The 21,502-nt window shown below is 37.5% G+C and overlaps 1 long non-coding RNA gene across 1 annotated transcript; it reads right to left on the minus strand.

Moving 5' to 3' along the window:
• Positions 1-1,088: 1,088 nt before the first annotated feature.
• Positions 1,089-21,448, minus strand: LOC140145464 (uncharacterized). The gene is made up of 6 exons (XR_011858066.1): positions 21,259-21,448; positions 11,221-11,330; positions 8,884-9,030; positions 5,173-5,305; positions 3,893-3,974; positions 1,089-2,972 (listed from the first exon to the last, which is right to left on the minus strand). It is a non-coding gene; the product is annotated as an uncharacterized lncRNA (long non-coding RNA).
• Positions 21,449-21,502: the final 54 nt, after the last annotated feature.

A 21,502-nucleotide genomic window follows, 5' to 3' on the forward strand; every position in this document is an offset into this window, starting at 1 on the left:
ATTACATTCGTTTAAAAGTTTAGCTGTATCCCCTGAGTCACGAGTGGTTCCACAACCGACTTCCAGTAAATACTGGTGTCCTCTTTCAGAGTACTTTTGATCTTGGGTTTTGTTATTTTCCAAAGGTGGAGCTGATCGCCATCAGTAGATCTTTGATGGATCTGATCACATAAAGCGACGGTGGAAGATTTTTTTTTCCAAATAGCTTCTCTTTGCAGTTTCAGATCAAGAGCTTTGTTGGTTGTGGAGTCACCCAGACATCGGGTTCTGCTATACACTAGGCAGTGCGATGTATAGTAAATATTAGATACCCTGGGGATATCAAGCCCCTCGTTCATATGGACCAGCGCTATGTTGGAACCGTTTTTGGGCATCCCAAGCCATTTTTTGACAAAAATATCAGTCTTTCTATCTAGCATAGACAGATAGGACTTTGTGAGTTCGTGCACCGTAAGGCAAAAATGCATAGATGGTAAGCAATATCTACTATAAATAGCAACCTTAAACTCATTTCTTACCGGACAATTGTCAATATTCAGAAGGCTATTCTCAAATTTGGCCTTGATCATTTCATATGTATCGATTTGACTGCCAGAATGAGTAATCAGAGATCCCAGAAAGCGCTGAGGATCTTCTTTAACAGGGGTTACAAGCGCACCATTAATATCAAATTCAACCACTTTAGGAACACCACTACATATTGACAGAGAACGACATTTACTAGGTTTTAAAGTCAAACCCATACTCTGGGTTTTGCATTGAAGTTCATTAATGATCTTTTGATGTTGAACTAGACAGTAGGTTGTATGCATTGCTATCTTCAGTTGACAGCAAGTTGTATGCATTGCTATCTTCAGTTAACAGCAAGTTTAATGCATTGCTATCTTCAGTAGACAACAAGTTGTACTCACTACTATCTTTAGTTGACAGCAAGTTGTATGTATTGCTATCTTTAGTTGACAGCAAGTTGTATACATTGCTATCTTCAGTAGACAGCAAGTTGTATGTATTGCTATCTTTAGTTGACAGCAAGTTGTATACATTGCTATCTTCAGTAAATAGCAAGTTGTTTGCATTGCTATCTTCAGTTGACAGTAAGTTTTATTTATTGCTATCTTCAGTAGACAGGTTGTATTCATTGCTATCTTCAGTTGACAGCAAGTTGTATGCATTGCTATCTTCAGTTGAAAGCAAGTTGTATGCATTGTTATCTTCAATTGACAGCAAGTTGTATGCATTGCTATCTTCAGTTAACAGCAAGTTTAATGCATTGCTATCTTCAGTTGACAGCAAGTTGTTTGCATTGCTATCTTCAGTAGACAGCAAGTTGTACGTATTGCTATCTTTAGTTGACAGCAAGTTGTATGCATTGCTATCTTCAGTAGACAGCAAGTTGTATGTATTGCTATCTTTAGTTGACAGCAAGTTGTATGCATTGCTATTTTCAGTTGACAGCAAGTTATTGCTATCTACAGCAGACAGCAAGTAGTATGCCTTACTATCTTCAGTAGACAGCAAGTTGAATATCTTGCTACGTGTAACGTGTTGTAAAATATTTTCAACTATTGCAATTAAAATTTTGATCACATTTTATTCATAAACTTGAGATGAAAAATTCATTGATAATTTGTGAGCAAAACCCATTATGAAAGTTATGAATACTTCATGAAAGAGGTCAGGACTATCAAAATTTAATTGGTAGCAACAATTTGCTGCTGTAAAGCACCATCTCTGAAGACAGAAAATAATCTGTTCCAACTTCAGTAGTCCCACAAGGTTTACAAAGTACAGTATTTTAAAACTGCATTTACTCAAAAGGAATTTCTTATCTTTAAGGGAGTACTACACCCCTGCCCAATTTTGTGCCTATTTTTGCATTTTTTTCTCAATTGATGACAAGTAAGATATGTATATTATAGGGGCAAGGACTACAACTACTGCACTTGAAATTTTATTTCAGCACAGACAACAGTTGTGGAGTTACAGTCAAAAATGAGGGAAAACCAGTATTTGATCAGTAAATCAATAACTACTTGCCTTGAGTTCCTGAATTTTCAGTGCAGTAATTGTAGTCCTTGCCCCATAATCTACATCTTACTTGTCACCAATGCGCTATAATTTATGAGAAAAATGCAAAAATAGGCACAAACTTGGCCAGGGGTGTAGTACCCCCTTAAGTATATGATGTATATTTGTTTTCCATACATTTCATTGTTTTTGGAATAAAGGAAACATTGTGCAAATGGCAAATGTGTAAATTATAAAGACAGTACTGTAAAGAGATCAATGTGTTGATAAAAAGCAACCACACAATTGAAATCATAGAGTGCAAAACCAGACTTGCATCTACAAAATCTACAAATCTTGCCTCAAATTGCAGCAAAAAGTGGAAATTGACATAAATTTGCCTCAAAAGTGTGTGTGTGCCCCCCCCCCCCCTAGTGTCGCCACTGGACTTGCATGTAGTGTTTTAAAAGCTCAAATGTGACCAGATAATCAGTCTGATAATTGCAAATTTGTACACTGTTTAATTCACTTGTATCAATTGTCAACAACTGGAAGTTCCCAGAATACAAAAAAAAAAATGTTTATTACTCTAAATTACATTATGTCCTATTGCTCTTGGTATATACGACTTGGAAATGTCTATTCAGGCATCATCATCATGACTGTCACTCCATGAACATATATTGTATGTGATGCCGTCACAAAGTCAGGGTGCTGACAATGCGATGTAATATCTTTTAGTGAAGCAGTAAAATATACAGATTTCAAATGTTGTTTTGCTGGTGACACGATCTCGCCACTCCAATGGCGATATATGCCTCAAAATTTGTTTCATGCTCTGTAGTATACAACTGGGCTAGACCACATTTCACAGTCCAGGGCCTTGTTCACAGCAACACACCAAGCCACATATTGAATGTCATTATCATTCCTGTCCTTCCATTTGTGTTACTGATTCTTCTTCGCTGTCAAGAACAAAAGATGAAACTGAGTTAATGTAACTTAAATAATGCCAATGGTCTAAAATGCTTGTAATATCTTTTAGTTAAAGGAGTATTTCGTGATCCTAGCATCCTCTATTTATGTCATTTTTCATTAGATATCCACGAAAAAAACCTATTCCCAAAATTTCAGTTGATTCCGATTTTGTGTTTGCGAGTTATGCATGATTATGTGTATTACACTGCTCCATAGACAATGCGTTGTAATTTCGTTCTGGTGCACCAGAACAAAATTAAAATTTCACGATATCTTTGCTAAACGAATTAATCTGCAAGAAATATTTTGTACATAATCATTATGTAGCCAGAGGTTTCCAGTGATATAAAAATCTCAACTTTTTTTGAGAAAAGTGGGGGGATGAGGTTGTGGATCACGAAATGCCCCTTTAAGCAGCAAAATAGATGGATTTTAAATGTTATTTTACGAATGTATTTAAGACTGAAATACTATAAAAAAAACACCTTGGTGGGCTTAAAGGCCAATATTGGAATGTCATCTTTCCCTGGGTAAGATCTGACACCAGGCCAGCCCATGGCCAGAGGGTAACATGAGTAGGTTTGTTTCACCTTGAAGGCAAGGATAGTCTTGCAAATATGGGACAACTTTCCCCTAGGCCATCTAATATGCCATGAATTAGTTGGACTACAACTGGTATCTACTGGTCAGTTTATACTCCTATTTCCACATCTGTTATTTTTATATGGGCCTTTAAAGCAGTTATGTTCTAAAGATGTTTAGAAGTGTGAACAACTATTTTATCAAACTTGTAAAGATCAAAAAATCTGGAATTTCAAAATCAGGGAAGGTATTCTTTTGTGGTTTTCTAATTTGTTGCAAGGGGTAGAGCTCAGCCAACTAATCTTCAACAGAGTAACCTATTTACCTTACAATCAGAGGTATCCCTTCTTACATTCTATCCACATTGGCTCAGTGAATCATCCATCCCATCAAAGCTATTATTAATGCTGAAAAATTAAGATTAAAACAAGTATTTGAAAATGTCAATATTATTTGCATAGGACACATCTCAGGTAATAATCTCAGCTGATATATATGCAAGCAGGCGACCATTTGCCCAAATCCCATGAACACACCATATGTTAATTTATCATTTCAGACTGCTTTCAGGGGGTCGTTGAGTAAAGTTTGTTGAGCCTAAAATTGGCAAGAATTATTCTGTATTATTATTATTGCACGCACCAAGAAAGTCCTAACTTACGCTTGTGTAAATTCACATAAAATGCACAAGCCATGCATTATGCAACACACAAATAGCATAAATGCTCCACCCAACTGCGTGCATGCCATTCTATTTCAATACATGATGTTATAGAGCGTATGTGGGAGAGCGTGGCGCAATGGTTAGGGTACTTGCCTTTAGTACATGAGGTCCCGGGTTCAATTCCCGTTGGAGGTGATTTGCTGGGATATTGACTTGGAAAAAAAAGTCTGAAATTAATTTCGGTAGATTAAATTCGGACTTCCGCTCTCCCTATGGTTCATTTAGAATTGGGTAAATGAATCATGAAAATACTCCGTCCTTCGGAGGGGACGTTAAGCTGTCGGTCCCGTGTGCAGAGAGCCATACCTGTACATGTATTTCGCAGACAGTTTCGAAAAGAGTAGGGTGTTAGTTAACCCCTGACTGTTCCCAACCCGTCCCGGTATTCAAATGGACCCCAATGGAAATAAGCTTCAATAGAGGTTTTCTTGGGTTATCCGGGGTTGTCAGAACCCGAACAAATCAAATCAAATAGGTCTCTATTTTTCACCAATTATAAGCCAAACAAATATATAATTTATAAATTAAACTCTGCGTTGTATAGCATGAAAACTCTCTCTTCCTACTATTTCTTGAAGCATATCATGATATCATTAGTAAACAGATGTAGACATGCATGGTCAACACATGGAAGAAAGAGATAAGATTCATCCATAGTCAAAAGCAGGCCCTCAATAATTATCAAAAGTAAATAGATAAATAGCACAAAGAAGACATAGACCAGTGACATGTATGATATCAAAGTAAACAGATAGAAAGCATGAAGACTAAAATGCATCCTCTCTCTAATCATCAGGGTAACAATATCCTATATGGTCCAAATTTACAAACATGACCACTTTTTCATGTTAAACGGGGTCCACAGACATCTTTCAATTTACCTCTCTCCATTTCAAATTTGAAGTTCATCATTGGGATCAGCAGCACATGTTGCAGAACCACCATTTTCATGTGTAAGGAATGGGATGTACCAATCCCAGATCCAGATGCATGATCAATGTTCTCAAGGGCTTACTGTAATAAAAAGAATTGAATTCAATCTTATTTTGTTAATAATTGTATTTACCTATTTCTCTTCAAATATTTTGCATGAAAGAAATAACATTGATGCTTCTTTATGCCAAACACTTACTGTCTTGTTCCTAATAAATGCACCCACTCTAATAAACACCCCCACAATTTTTTCATTGAAAAAGTGACCAAAATTTACATGCCATGTCATGAGAATAAGCTTAAAACTGGCATATGCCTTAAATTGCATGGACAAATCTTCAACTTCCATCCAGTTTATTACCAAATTATTATAGTAGAATCCCATTCTTGCATAAAATGCACCGCTACAGATGTTGTATTTACCGATATTAACCTGCTACTTGTCATTGGAAATTTTGCTTTAAAATTGTCCCTTTTGATAAACTTCACAATAGACACAAAATAAGGACAAAAATAGTACAAAAACAAAGGAAAATAGGCAAACAAAATGTTCCTAACTTTCTAACCAAGTAAAGCAGTGACTAGGGATTTCAACATCAATAAGCTTAGCTACTGAATAAGTTAGTGATGGTGATAACTCAATTTTCTAAATTTCCAACTTTGGTTTGAGTAGATCAGATCATAATTGGTATTTGTTTTTATAGTCTAGAGGAAAATCTCTAATATATAAAATTGTTGAAACATTTTTAGTAAAAGTTGATCACCTAGGTATCTTTACTAATTTGGACCTGCTGAATCCAAAGATAGGTTTCCACTATCTGTGATGTATAGTTACTGGGTAGAACTGATAAACTGATTTAACAGGACAATTGCTATTAGAACCTATAGACCTATAACTTTTTTGTCCCATAACATTTTAACTATACATCACCGATAGTAAAAACCTATCTTTTTCACACAGCCTGAAGCTAAACAAACAATTTGGTACAAATTTCATGAAAATTGGGGCAACTTTAATTTTTGAAATTCAAAATTGACATATGACCCTTTTTGGTACATAACTGGGCAACCACAGATCGTACACACACAAAATGTATATTTTTGTGATCCTTATAACTAGACATATTAATTTGATATGCTAATGAGAGAAATCAGAGCATGCTTAATTTTTGACCCCTGTATAACCCTATAGGGTCATTTTGAGGGTCATAGACTCAAAATAATGCTTGTTCGCCACCTTTTTTTGGATCCACCATGTCAAAATTAGTAAATATACCTAGATTAGAGGCCATCCATTATTTTCGTCATTTTCACTTACGTACAAAGCGTACAAAAGAGGGAGGGGCATCCTGAGCATATTTGTTAGAAAATGGCGATTTGTTTAAGCAATAAAAAAAATGGAAGTGACAAATAATGGTATTTTCCAATTTTAATTCATAAGTTATAACCAATTGACCTAAAATTCAATTTGTTTTAACAATATTATTTCTATAACATGCCATGTAAACAATGATTTTCTCTTGAATTTTGAGTGAGTCTAATATGCACCGTGGTCCTATTTTACATTATGCTTAGTTTATTTCAAACCAAAATACTTAAAAAAGTATTTACTATCTGCGCTAGGATCAATGGCAGCAAAGGCTCTAGCGTGGATTGTGTTGCAAAACGCTGACAAAAGACATGAAATCCATACTTTAATTGCAAGAACATACATCAAACATGCCAAAGGGATGTCCCCTGGATCCCCCCTATATATGATGTGATCACGGGGGGTTCTTAGTGGAAAAGAGAGTACCGTAGATTGGGGTGAATAGGGACAGTTTTGGCACTCTCTAGATAGTAACTTTTTTCCTGTAGCCCCATGAGCCAAACTTTTGAGGGCATATTATGTCCACCCATGATGCCTTTAATCCACCATTATAAAAAATTTAATATATGTGGGGGGTATATATTTTTTTAATAAAATTTTGGTGTCCCTATTGACCCCCGACTTCGGGGTTTCGATAACGAAAGTACAACTTTGAAGGAGTGTACTTGCATTTTTACCCCCACATGGAGGGAAAAGGGACACCAAGTGAGTTTAAAAAAACAATAGAAACATGTCAAGGTAATTCATACCATCATAACTGATTAAAATCTAATTTCTTGACAACATTGATCAGGCTCGTCAGTACAAGAAGAGGAGGGGTAGGGTGTGGTGGGGTAAGGATGGCTGGGGTAAGGTTCTGGGTGGTAGGGAAGTAGGTGGGTAAGGTAGCGTGTTGGGGTAGTGGGATCAGGGTGGTGGGGTATAAGAAAAGGTATCATGGTGGTAGAGGTAGTGGATAGGATGATGGTGGTGGAGCAGTGGATAGGGTGGTAGGGTAGGGGATAGGGTGGTGGGGTAGATGGGTGGGGTAGGATGGTAGAGTGCTGGGGTAGGGTGTGGGGGTAGTGAGTTCTGGCAGTGGCATGATAGTATTAGGGGTGGATGAGGGTGGTAGCCTGGGTAGGGTGGTGTGGTAGTTGGGTAGGGAGGTTAGGGGTGGTAGGTTTAATGAGGCTAGTGGGGTCAGGGTGTGGTATAGTGATCTAAGGGTGGTGGTGGTAGGGTTAAGGTGGTGGAGTAGGTTCATGAGGGTAGTAGGGTAAGGGTGGAGCAGGGTAGGGTGGTAGTGTAGGGTGTGGTGGGGTAAGGGTGGTTGTGGCAAGGGTGTCCCTATTCACCCCGTATTAGGTGACTTTTACCTGAAAAATATTTAAAAAAATTGTTATAAAAATTCCTGTCAGAATTAATAAATAATCTTTTAGAGAAAGTTGTAAGACCTAACAGGCTAGGTCCTGGTGAATTTCCAGCTCATTTTCTAAAATAGTGGCCGTGGGAGCAGGAAAGTTTTGACCACCCCATTTTTTGAACTTTTTTTAGATAATTTTATTTTGGACACCCTGTATCCTAAATTTATTCTGTAACATCTGCTGAACCATTTTCTAAACACTGTTTGATTGCTCTTTCAATATGTGGAAATAAAAAAAAATAAGTGTTAACCAAATGTGAAAAAATGAGATTTCAAAATTTTTTCTCCATTTTGTCCCTATTCACCCCTGCGTCCCTATTCACCCCAATCTACGGTATAGGATGCTCAGCAGATTTTGGAGTGCATTGGTAATTTAGTTTAAATTCGGGCTGCATTTTAAGCTATATTTTAATCTATTAATGGCTTTCGTTTTCATGGAAATATGGTTTAAAAAGGAAGTTTTTTTCAGCATTTCTAATACTTATCTGTAAAAACATTAATCCAGAACAAACTGTCCTGCTGGAACACTAATATAACCCTAAACCTAAACCTAATCCAACCCTTAACCTAAACTCTAACCCCAACCCCAACCCAATACCTCAATTTTGCTATTAGTAGTAGGCCTACCTATGGAAACCCTTCGCCTGTTTTTACATAACTTGAGGGAGGAAGGGGGGAAAAAGTTACATACGCTTTGTACGTATGTGAAAATGGTGGAAATTATGGACGGCTCCTTATCAACTTTTACTTTTACTAACAAATGCCCTACGAAACCTGAACTATTGAAATTTTATCTAGTCTATTAAACTTGTACATTTAATAATTCTATAACATGCTATACCATACATTACAAATCTAATCATATTTAATAATAAACCTCTTTACCTGCATGCTTTTTCTCTAGCAGCAGCTTCAATCAAGCTCATCTGCCTTTGTTGAGCACCCCAAGGGCTTTATTTGCCCTTTCCTCTGTCTTTACCAACTAGATACAATTCCTTGTTCAATCAGAACAGGCAATAACAGCTCCAAGATCTAAAGAAGAGAAAGGGAAAACGAATTGTTGACCATTTAAAAAAATTGAGATGGCTGTCCAAAATAGGTCGTCCGAAGATACAGGTAGTGAGCACCCCATATTATCTCGTCGCTCGCAAGACAGAGTGGCGTATCACTATCACGAAAATGGTCATTTTGAGATAATTGCATCTGAATTTTTAAACTTTTTTAAAACTGTTTGTCATACACTGCTTCGATTAAAATGTCCCCTTTTCTTGAATGGATATGAAAATATGAAATATTTAAGTTACATTTAATGTATAAAATAATTGTAATTGGTCATTAAACTTCTTTTTTGAAACATTATTCTCCATTCATACACTCCTATATCAAAGCAGCCAATCAGAAAAGCTGTTAGAAAAGTGCGAAACATGCATTGATTGTGTATATTGTGCACTCCGCGTACTACTCGCAGTGTTTCGCGCGCGTTTGCAGCGCGTAGGATTTATTCACTTTTCGGGCGGGTTGATGCATTTATATATGGTTCTGTTTTCCAAAATGTTTAGTGATAATTTGTTAAAGTAAAAATCACGAGTTTTCGGGGCTCGTGCATTAGACGCATCAACATCAGCGCAAGTGCATTATTTTGTCTAATTTCTCTCCCAATAAGTAATACGCGTTCATTAACCTATAATTGTAAATTGACATAGGACATGTGATACGCCAGTATCAAATAATAGTTGAATTCATATCCATATTAGCCACACAACCGCGATATACCAAAATAGTGGTGTATGTCACATATTTACGACATAATGGCTTACATGTATGTCATTGATACGCCACTATATGTCATCTAAAACACGGGGAATGTTGTACACAATTATTTCATTGAGTGAGATACGCCAAACCTAATAAGTGATAATACTTAATTAATTGGGTACAGGGCATTAGTCCAACACGCCGCAAGTCCGACACTCCGCTAGTCCGACACACTGCTAGTCCGAATCAGAAATGCACTGCACCAGGCCGAAACGCCGCTAGTCCGAATATAAAATACACTCTGCCAGTCCGACACGCCGCTAGTCCGAAATTGAAAACCACTGCGCTAGTCCGAATCTGGATAACACTCCTTCAGTCCGACACTGTGCTAGTCCGAATCTAAAAAACACTGCGCTAGTGCAAAACTGAAAACCATTGCACTAGTCCGAATTTGAAAAACACTGCGCTAGTCCGAATTTGAATTGGGGGAAACACAGCGCAGTGTTTTTTAGATACGGACTAGCGCAGTGTTTTTCAGATTGGGACTAGCGCTGCAGTTTTCAGTTTCGAACTAGCGCCATGGTTTTCAGTTTCGGACTAGCGCAGTGTCGGACTGAAGAAGTATTTTCCAAATTCGGACTAGCGCAGTGTATTTCGGATTTGGACTAGCGGCGTGTCGTACTGTTGCAGTGATTTTCATTTTCGGACTAGCGAATGCTTTTTTTCGGACTAGCGCCATGCATTTTCGGACTGACGCACCTCTAAGTAAGGGAATTTGTGTTGTCGAACTAGCAGCATGTCGGACTAGCGGCGTGTCGGACTGAGCAGTGCACCCCAATTAATTAATGACATGCATGTCTTGAACGTTTGTCAGAATGTAGAGCTTTATACATAGATTATGAATCTGATCTTATCTCATCTTGTCAAAAATGGCTGATACACCGGTATGTCTTGGAGCAACGATATAGTGCAGCTATGCCCAAGTTTGATTACACTATTGGATTTGAATATTATTTTATTTTCAGCATATTTTACAAGTTGACAACTAGGTGATACTTCATGAGAGAAATTAGACAAATCAATTCATGCAAATTAAGATGTTGATGCATCTAATGCATGAACTCAACAGGGCCAACATGTGGCAAATTGTTAAGCTAAACTTTCAATTTTCCCTGATTTCCCAGAATGGCTGTGAACCCTTGACAATGATGGGCACAGACTATCCCTTAGTTCCTTGACACAGGCATGAGACTGCACTTTCCTAAAAAAAACTGAAAAAACTGAAAATGCGCGTGAAATTGGGCAAAAAGTACCAAAAACAGGCTGAAATTAAATAAAGTTGCGGAAATTTTGACTATAAAAAAAACTGAATTCAGTTTTTAAACTGAAAATTCTCATGCCTGTTGACAGTATCCTGCATCAATACTGTGCTAGTAAATGATGTTTCCGCTTATGTTATAAACCTACCATTCTGCAAATTGATACCCAGTATCCACTGGTTCTAGGAAGAAAATATCAGTCTCATCTTCTTTAAACTGTATGCTCTCCTGGTCATGAGGCTAGTAGAAGTCCCTTTCCTAGGTAGAAAGAAATATCATCCAATGATGATCATTGAAATAACACACTTAATGAGACAAATTAAAGTAACATTCACATTTGCCTTTATCATACCCTAGGTTTTTTCAGGGAAACTATTATATCATTTACTGAAGCTACTGATATCACATCCACAAAGTACAATATAATGGTGAGCAATTTCCACACATCCATCACATTCACCCATATCAGCACCATGAAGCTATTCTTATCTATGTGCAGGTCAAGAGAAATAACATCTCTGATTTGTAAAGAGCCAACATCCTAGGGCAGATAAAAACAAAACACCATTTCATTTTGTCGAAATAAGAAAAAATAAATACAAATGTGATACGTCATAGAAATTCTTTAGCTCAACAAAGGCTTCATAAGAGCTAACGATTCCTTTGACAATCAAGGGTCTATGTTTTCTGTGCAAGATATCTAGCACAGTATCCCTCAAAATCCAAGGGTCTTCATTGACTACTTTGTTGCTCATGATAATATGTATTTTTGGTAGGCAACACATTCGATGCTTGCTTTCTTTAGTAGACAGCAAGTTGGTATGTCTTACTATCTATAGTAGGCAGCAAGTTGTTTTCTTACTATTTTCAGTAACAGCAAGTTGTATACCTTGCTATACACAGTAGACTGCTGCCTTTATCTTTGGTAGGTAACACATTATATGCTTGCTTTCCACAGTAAACAGTTCTATGCCTTGCTAGATGTATTGTCAGTAGTCAGTAGGCAACTTGTTGTCTTCTGAAGCAAGCAAGCATGGATCTTGTTGCATACTGACCATACATACACCTTGCTGTCTACTGTAGATAGCAATGAATGCAACTTGCTGTATACTGTAGATAGCAAGGTATACAATTTGCTATCTACTGTAGAAAGCAAATGCATGTAACTTACTGTCTATTTAAATTAGCCCTAACACCCAAAAATCTTACAAAATCTTACGATGAAAAAATCTGTGCATGCATGAATCCCAGGGTCTGCGATGACGCAATCACCCTAAGTGTTATATTCGCACGGAATTGCTGGCCGGGCAGCAATAACCCGTGTAGCTACCGGTCCGTGATCGTGTGCTTGGCATGCGAGGGGTCAAAGGTTCGAATCCCGGTGGTGCCAAGTCAAAAATTCTTCTTCTCCTTGACTTTTTCGGATCTTCTTTGACTTCCGATCCCAAAAAGCAGGGTCCAATGTTAGGGTTAACTGCGATGTATTTTTCCAGATTAGAGCCTACCCTAACCCTAACACCCAAAAATCTTACAAAATCTTACGATGAAAAAATCTGCGCATGCATGAATCCCAGGGTCTGCGATGACGCAATCACCCTAAGTGTTATATGCGCACGGAATTGCTGGCCGGGCAGCAATAACCTGTGTAGCTACCGGTCCGTGATCGTGTGCTTGGCATGCGAGGGGTCAAAGGTTCGAATCCCGGGGGTGCCAAGTCAAAATTCTTCTTCTCCTTGACTTTTTCGGATCTTCTTTGACTTCCGATCCCAAAAAGCAGGGTCCAGTGTTAGGGTTAGTAAGGTATACGACTTGCTGTCTACTGAAGATAGTAAAGTATACTATACAACTTGCAGTGTACTGTAGATAGTAAGGTGTACAACTTGCTGTCAACTGAAGATAGTAAGGCATACAACTTGTTGCTTACTGAAGATACTAAGGCATACAACTTGCTTTCTACTGTAGATAGCAATGCATGCAATTTGTTGTCTGCTGTAGATAGCAAGGCATACAATTTGCTATCTACTGTAGATAGCAATGCATGTAACTTGCTGTCTACTTAAGACAGTAAGGTATACAACTTGCTGTCTACTGAAGATAGTAAAGTAAAAAAACTTGCTGTCTACTCTAGATAGTAAGGCATACAACTTGCTGTCTACTGTACACAGTAAGGTATACAACTTGCTGTTTACTGAAGATAGCAAGGTATACAACTTGCTGTCTACTGAAGATAGCAAGGTATACAACTTGCTGTCTACTGTAGATAGTAAGGTATACAACTTGCTGTCTACTGTAGATATCAAGTATACAACTTGTCGTCTACTGTAGACAGTAAGGTATACAACTTGCTGTTTACTGAAGATCGCAAGGTATGCAACTTGCTGTCTACTGAAGATAGTAAGGTATACAACTTGCTGTCTACTGTAGATAGTAAGGCATACAACTTGCTGTCTACTGTAGATAGTAAGGTATACAACTTGCTGTTTACTGAAGATAGCAGGCTCATTCTTGTATTATGGGGTCCAATGGTGTCCGGTTATGACCGACACATAATTTGCCCTGAATTTTGAAAACTGTAACAGGTATTTGGCCTATTTGTAATTTTTTATACAAAACAAGTGGGTTATTACTAAAAACTTTCAAAAAAGAAATTGTTAACAGCTATTTTTAATTTTTATTACATGTAAGGTCTCGAAAATCATGGACACCACTTGTGACAAAAAAGATCATCTACATCTGGTTGCCTGTTAGTTTCATTTATATATGACCATTGCTTATTTTTTTTGGTCTTATTGAGTGAATAGGATGTATACTAAAATTGTATCATGAAAGAAATGTTAGCGACAAAACATCTGTTAACAAAGACAGCGCTTACGCAAAGTACATATTTTGGTGTCCGCGTTATGCGCGACGTTATGACCGACATGTAAAAATGCAAAATGTGCTATATTTTTTTGAAAATGGGGTAATTTGTAAACAACAAATACTTCAAATGATATATTATGACATGTTTAAATATGACTGACAAATGGAAATTGCAAAATAAGTTGAATTAAAGTTAAAGCTGGATATTGTACGACAAACTGGACACCGAGTTATGACCGACACATAAAAATGAATAATATGTCATAATTTTTAAAAATTGGGTATCTGATAAACAATGAATACTTAAAACAACAGTGTGATATGTTTAGATAAATTTGCAGGTCAAATACACTTTTCAAAGTATGACATAATTACAGATAGCTTGTTATTGTCAGTCATAACTGGACACCAAATATTTTGGTGTCCAGTTATGCGCGACACCACTGGGCACCTTAAATTCTCTCATGTGCACAAAATTGATGTTATAGAAAGTCATCCACTTATCTATTATGCCACACTTGTGCTGGCCCCACATAAAATGGCAACTTTTAATCTAAACTGACAGAAATTGTACAAAACAGGCCCAATAATTAACTTTTGGGTCAATTTTTGACCATGTATTTTGACCAAAATGCAAATATGCTGTTTTGAAGGTTACAGCAACTTCTTATAATGTTATTTTAGTTTTACATTATAAAAGCTCCTAAACCACATTTAACTTGCAACTTTTTAGCCATTTTGGCATTTATATTTTTTGTTTAGCAGGGGTTAAAACATGTTTGGTGTCCGGTTATGCGCGACATTTTAGAGTGATTTCTCCACAGTTATGTGCTTCATACAGATTTCTGGGCAATCATCGCTGAAAATATTTTGCAGATTTTGAAAGAGTATATAATTCCACTCAATTTAAGCTAACTTTTGACATTAATATTCAATTTTGAAAATTTGACTGTATGTCACACCATTGGACCCCATAATACAAGAATGAGCCAGCAAGGTATACAACTTGCTGGCTACTGTAGATTACAATGCATGCAACTTGCTGTCTATTTAAGATAGTAAGGTACCGATTTTTTGCAGTTTGTATTTGGTTGGTTTTGGTGCGGATATCTGGCGTTTTTAACACGATTTTTTAACATAAAAATATAGTTGCGATAGTCGACTTTTGCTTTTCAATTGTCGTAGTCGCGACTACCAGTAATTAAGGTTGGGAGTGCGTCCCAGGAGTCCAAGTCCCGCTCGTGAAGCCTATTACCTGAAATTGGTGTATTTGCATTTCGCAAATACACCAATTTGGAACTGCAAATTTCAATATGTTAATGAGAAAAAAAGGATCTTTCATTCGATATCAATTTATTACATGATCATGATGATCATCATTAATACAAGGCGGTTCTCGAACCACGAGTCTCGCCTGATTTCGCGACCACCTGCTTTTGCGATTACTTTTGGTAGAGGTTTTGTCTTAATGAATTTGGCGGTTCTCGGCTGGGCACGATTATCTAGCTGATGGTGACTGTACTAATTTGACCTCAGATAACCCATGGTGACCAGAAATGACCTTCCAAAAATTTGGCTCTAAATGTTTACTGTACCCACAAAGTTTCATGCCCATATGATGGTTTTTAGTAATTTGACCTCAACTGACCCCTGGATGACCTTGGATGACCACAAAATGACCTGCCAAAAATTTGCCTCTAAATAATGAATTTACCCACCAAGTTTCATGCCCATATGACAGTTTTTAGTAATTTGACCTCAGTTGACCCCTGTGACCTTGGATGACCCCAAAATGACCTTCCAAAAATTTGTCTCTAAATGTTGATTGTACTCAACAAATTTCATGCCCATACAAAAGTTTTTAGTAATTTGATCTCAGATGAGGTAATCTCGGATGACCCGGATATGACCTTCCAAAAATTTGGCTCTGAATGTTGAAAGTACCCACCAAGTTTCATGCCCATAAGCCAGTAATTTGACCTCAGATGACCCTTTGGTGACCTTGGATGACCCTGAAATGACTGTTCAAAAATTTTACCCTAAATGTTGATTGTACCCATCAAGTGTCATGCCCATACAACAGTTTTTAGTAGTTTGACCTCAGATGACCCCTGGGTGATCTCGGATGACCCTAATATGACCTTCCAAAAATTTGGCTCTAAATGTTGACTGTACCCACCAAGTTTCATGCCCATAAGCCAGTAATTTGACCTCAGATGACCCTTTGGTGACCTTGGATGACCCTGAAATGACCGTTCAACATTTTTACTCTAAATGTTGATTGTACCCACCAAGTGTCATGCCCATACAACAGTTTTTAGTAATTTGACCTCAGATGACCACCGAGTGACCTTGGATGACCCCAAAATGACCTTCCAAAAATTTGACTCTAAATGTTGACTGTACCCACCAAGTTCCGTGCCCATACGACAGTTTTTAGTAATTTGACCTCAGGTGACCCTGGATGACCTCAAAATGACCGTCCAAAATTTTGGCTCCAAATGTTGACTGTATCCACCAAGTTTCATGCCCATACGACAGTTTTTAGTAATTTTTACCTCAGATGACCCCAAAATGACCTTCCAAAATGTTGGCTCTAAATGTTGACTGTATCCACCAAGTTTCATGTCCATACGACAGTTTTTAGTAATATGACCTCAGATGACCCCTGAGTGACCCCGGATGACCCTAAAATGACCTTCTAAAAATTTGGCTTCAAATGTTGACTGTACCCACCCAGTTTCATGCCTATACGGCAGTGTTTGCTAATTTGACCTCAGATGATCCCTGGATGACCTTGGGTGACCTTGACCCACTATTGATACAAACCTATTCTGTCTGGGATCAATATGCACCCACCCACCAAGTTTGAGGAACGTGCGACCCCTACATGTAGTCACCGAGAAAATGGTATTTTGCTTGTTACGCATTAATTATGCAAATTAGGTACTTAATTACCATATTTTGCGCTGAAAATCTAATCAGGTTGAGAACCGCTGGCCCTGCTACTCCCCACCAAGTTACATTACTGTACCCCATATAGTTTTTTGCTTGATACGCATCAAATATGCATTTTATAAAAAATCAAATCAGGTCCAGAACACCTGGCCACGCTACTTCCCACCAAGTTACGTCACTGTACCTCATACTCATCTCCAGATAATCTGTTCACAAGGTATTTTACTTATTATGCATAAATTATGCAAATTAGGAACTTTTAAATTTAATTACCATATTTTGCACTCAAAATCTAATCAGGTCGAGATCCTCTGGTCATGCTACCCCCATTAAGTTTTATCATAGCACTTACGGTTCTCAAGATAACACGTTCACAAGCTTTTCAGAACACACACACACCCCCACCCCAGGCAGCAGGCGAGACAAAAAACACGGAACACTACCAGTATCAAGCTGTATGTCATTGTCAATGTCAGTAATTCCACAAGGAATTAGTCACATTTCCAAGGACTATGTACCTGTTCTTTTTGCATTAAAGGGCATATATATTGCTCCTCGGACAACATCATATCATTGGCAAGCTAATATTAGGCCAAAAAAAATATTGTTGTGTTGCCCTCAAGTGGGAAAATGGGAAAGTTGGGTCGGACGGTTGGATTTATTTATTTATTTATTTTTCAAACCTTCAGTTTTTTAAAAATCCCCTCAAATATTAAATAATGCTTCTTCAATTAGGAAACATTTGTCAATTTTGACTTCTGGATACCTGTTGGACATCAATTAAAGACTAGTCTTTCAATAAAATATTAATTTAAGTAAAAACATTGATTTTTTGAACAAATCTGTAAAAATCATTATTAAAAAAATAAATAAATAAATAAAAATGCCGACCCTGATTTTTCAGGATTTAGGGTCGGGCAGTTGAGGGCAACACAACAATTATGAGGACAATGAAAATAACTCCTTTTTTAGAAAATAAGACGTTTAAACTTGATATTCTGCAAAAACCAACTGTAAGCGGTGAGTCAGAGATAATAGACTATGAGATAGGACACTCCGTACAATTAACATGCAAATGGCCTATACCGATGTGAGGACAGTGCAAGAGTCACATTTGTGACACAAGTGTCAGGACCACAGAATTAACTGGTTGTATAGGAGACTAGCACGAGAGTCACATTTTCTGTCCTCAAAGTAGCTCCGGAGTTCCGTGGACCTGAAGGTTGTGCATTATATATGAATGAACATCAAAAGAGCTCTCTGAGGACTCGTGTTATGTACTGCTCGAGAGATGTGAACATATAGTGTCCTACACAGCCAGTTTGGTTACGCATAACCAAACTGGCTCGGAGGAGACTACTCTTCATAGAATGTACATCATCAGTTTGCTGCATTGGAAATCAATTTCGATTCGAACGCTGAAAAGGGCTGTGCGAGTCAGCATTTCAACAACACGTTTTGTCTTTTTTCAGAAGAAATTTTTACAAATAAAAGAATTTGCAACAAGTGTCAACTTGTAATGTAATAATTATTCTATTCGAATGGAGTTAAACTTGTTTTTGCAATAGATATGCCCTTAAGGGGGTACTACACCCCTGCCCAATTTTGTGCCTATTTTTGCATTTTTCTCAAAAATTGGTAGCGCATTGGGAACAAGTAAGATATGTATATTATACAGGGTGTCCCAGAATGATCTGTACCGGGAAAGATGGAATTTTTTAGGTATGAAGGGCATGTTGAATGGTCATATTGCCTTGCATTTTTAGTTCTACATATATTTAGCTTTCTCAGATTTTTTAGATTTTAAAAATTGGATGTTTCTAGTAGAAGTTATAGAAGATTGCGTAAAAATGGTGAATTCTAAGTTTTGACAACGCAACCTAAACACAGCCAAAAAAGAAAGTCTCCAGTAGTTCCATCCCCATTTAATCAGATTCTGATGAGTTTATGGCAAAATAATTTATATAATAATTTTCTATACACTCTCCTTCGAAGATTGATACCAAATTTAATATCAAAAGTTTAATCATCGTGAGCATAGAAACATTTGTTTGGAAATTCATGCAATTTTAAAAATGACATAGGGAATTGTATCACGTAGCAGAGCTAGCGTGAGTGCCAAGAATTACGTCGCCTGAATAGGCCGGCAGGTTAAGGGGGTACTACACTCCTGTCCAATTTTGTGCCTATTTTTGCATTTTTCTCAAAATTATAGCACATTGGTGACAAGTAAGATATGTATATTATAGGGGCAAGGACTACAACTACTGTACTGAAAATTCAGCAACTCAAAGCAAGTAGTTATTGATTTATTGATCAAATATTGGTTTTCCTCATTTTTGACTGTAACTCCACAACTGTTGTCTGTGCTGAAATAAAATTTCCAGTGCAGTAGTTGTAGTCCTTGCCCCTATAATATACATATCTTACTTGTCCCCAATGCGCTATAATTTTTGAGAAAAATGCAAAATGGGCACAAATTGGGCAGGGGTGTAGTACCCCCTTAAAGGTTTGCCCATGCATTTCAAAATGCAAATCAAATACCCCGCTCTTTCAATTGTGCGCAGGCAAGTGTACAATGATTCCTGTACGGGCATGCTTCAGGCCACATAATAAGCTGATACCATGCATTGATTTTTGCGTGGTCAATTCGTAATTTGTCATTTTTAAAATTGCACGAATTTCCAAACAACGGCTCCTTTGCTCATGATGATTAAACTTTTGATATCAAATTTGGTATCAATCTTCGCAGGAAGGTGTATCGAAAATTATTATATAAATTATTTTGCCATAAACTCATCCGAATCTGATTAAATGGGGATGGCACTACTGGAGACTTTCTTTTTTGGCTGTGTTTATTTTGAAAATCTGTAACATTACTAACCGTTCAGCACAAAGTTATTTGGAAAAAGTTATGCAGGTATATTAGTTGTGCCCTGTTCATATTTCCACTAAATAGTCGATATCTATCTATTATTTATGACGTTACGAAGCAATCATTATATGGAATTAAGGATTTGTGGCCTAATCCCATTCTCTCTTTGGCGGTAGTTTTAAATATAGTTAATGTGGTGTGAGGTCCATGTCTTTTGAAATGCTTGCAGAGATCGAACTGGTTGTGGTACAGAAAAGACGGCTCCTTAATTTACTGTACAGTAGCGTGGATTTCTTTCAAAAACTTACTGGCAAACCGGCAGCTATGTTGAGACGCAAAGAAGATTCATTCGACGATAGTGTATAACGTAAAGAAGTTTGACGAGCACGGAACTGTCAGGAATCGGCAGAGTGAAGCTTCAGGTGCTCGTAAGACTGTAAGAACTAGAGCGAACATTGCAGCTGTCCGGCAAGCTTTAAGGCGTGACCCCAACAGTAGTTGTCGTCGAAATGCTGTGCCAAACATCCCACGTTCTTCATTTAATCGTATCGTGCCATTTTTCAAAGGTATGCAAGTCATTTTTCATCGATTTTACATTATTGCATGACACGCCAAAACAAATAAAGGTAGCGTGCTGAAATTAACAGAATAAGTAGGAGACATGTCCAACATTATAATACTGGTATCAAAAATAGATACACTGTCCGTCTTCTATTTTTAGTTATTTTTTTTTGCAAACACGGTACAAATCATTCTGGGACACCCTGTAGGGGCAAGGACTACAACTACTGCACTGGAAATTTTATTTCAGCACAGACAACAGTTATGGAGTTACAGTCAAAAATGAGGGAAAACCAATATTTGATCAATAAATCAATAACTACTTGCTTTGAGTTGCTGAATTTTCAGTACAGTAGTTGTAGTCCTAGCCCCTATAATATACATACATCTTACGTGTCACGAATGTGCTATATTATTTGCGAAAAATGTAAAAATATGCACAAAATTGGCCAGGGGTGTAGTACCCCCTTAAATGTTGGAAAGGGATGACATTTATGTTATGTAAGTTTTAAAGAATATGATTTTCCAAATGAAAAATTTTGAAAAGAAATACAGTACGGCCTTATGAAGTCTATGCCACAAGCAAAATTATGATCACACAGATGGGTCAAAGTAGTCTCTCTGCAGCCAGTTTGGTTCCACTCCCTCCACACAAACAGGCTGCCCTATTTAATTGTCCGTTAATTGCCCATTGTGCAGAGCTACATAACATGCTCGATCTGAGGTTGAGGGTTCCCTGTACTAGGTCGAATCCCGGTCATCATGCATGCATCAGGACAGGCATTGCATGTCACGTCACATTGTCATTGCCATTGCGTTGGCATTTTAAAACATGTAAATATTTAAAGATAAGACTCGTGAATTTAGAGTTTTTTAATTAACCAACCATGCGACTGCATTTAAAAGGAAGTAAAGGAAGTTTAGACGTACCTGTGCGTGCTGCTCGCTGGGCACAATCGTGGAAATACTCCACTTTCTGCCCCAATTATGGACTGTTTTGTTGACACTGATTTTTAACTTTCTTAAATGCAGTCCGTCTTCCAGATGACGTCATTTACTAGAATCCTGATTGGTTCAACTTTGCCGATATATCGATTAACTGTCATAGGTCACACGCTTAGGAAGTGACGTCACATGATTCCGAACCGTTTTTGTAAGAACCATGCTGATTGGT

This window comes from Amphiura filiformis, unplaced genomic scaffold (assembly GCF_039555335.1).
Source record: "Amphiura filiformis unplaced genomic scaffold, Afil_fr2py scaffold_297, whole genome shotgun sequence".
In the NCBI taxonomy this organism is placed as follows: Eukaryota; Metazoa; Echinodermata; class Ophiuroidea; order Amphilepidida; family Amphiuridae; genus Amphiura; species Amphiura filiformis.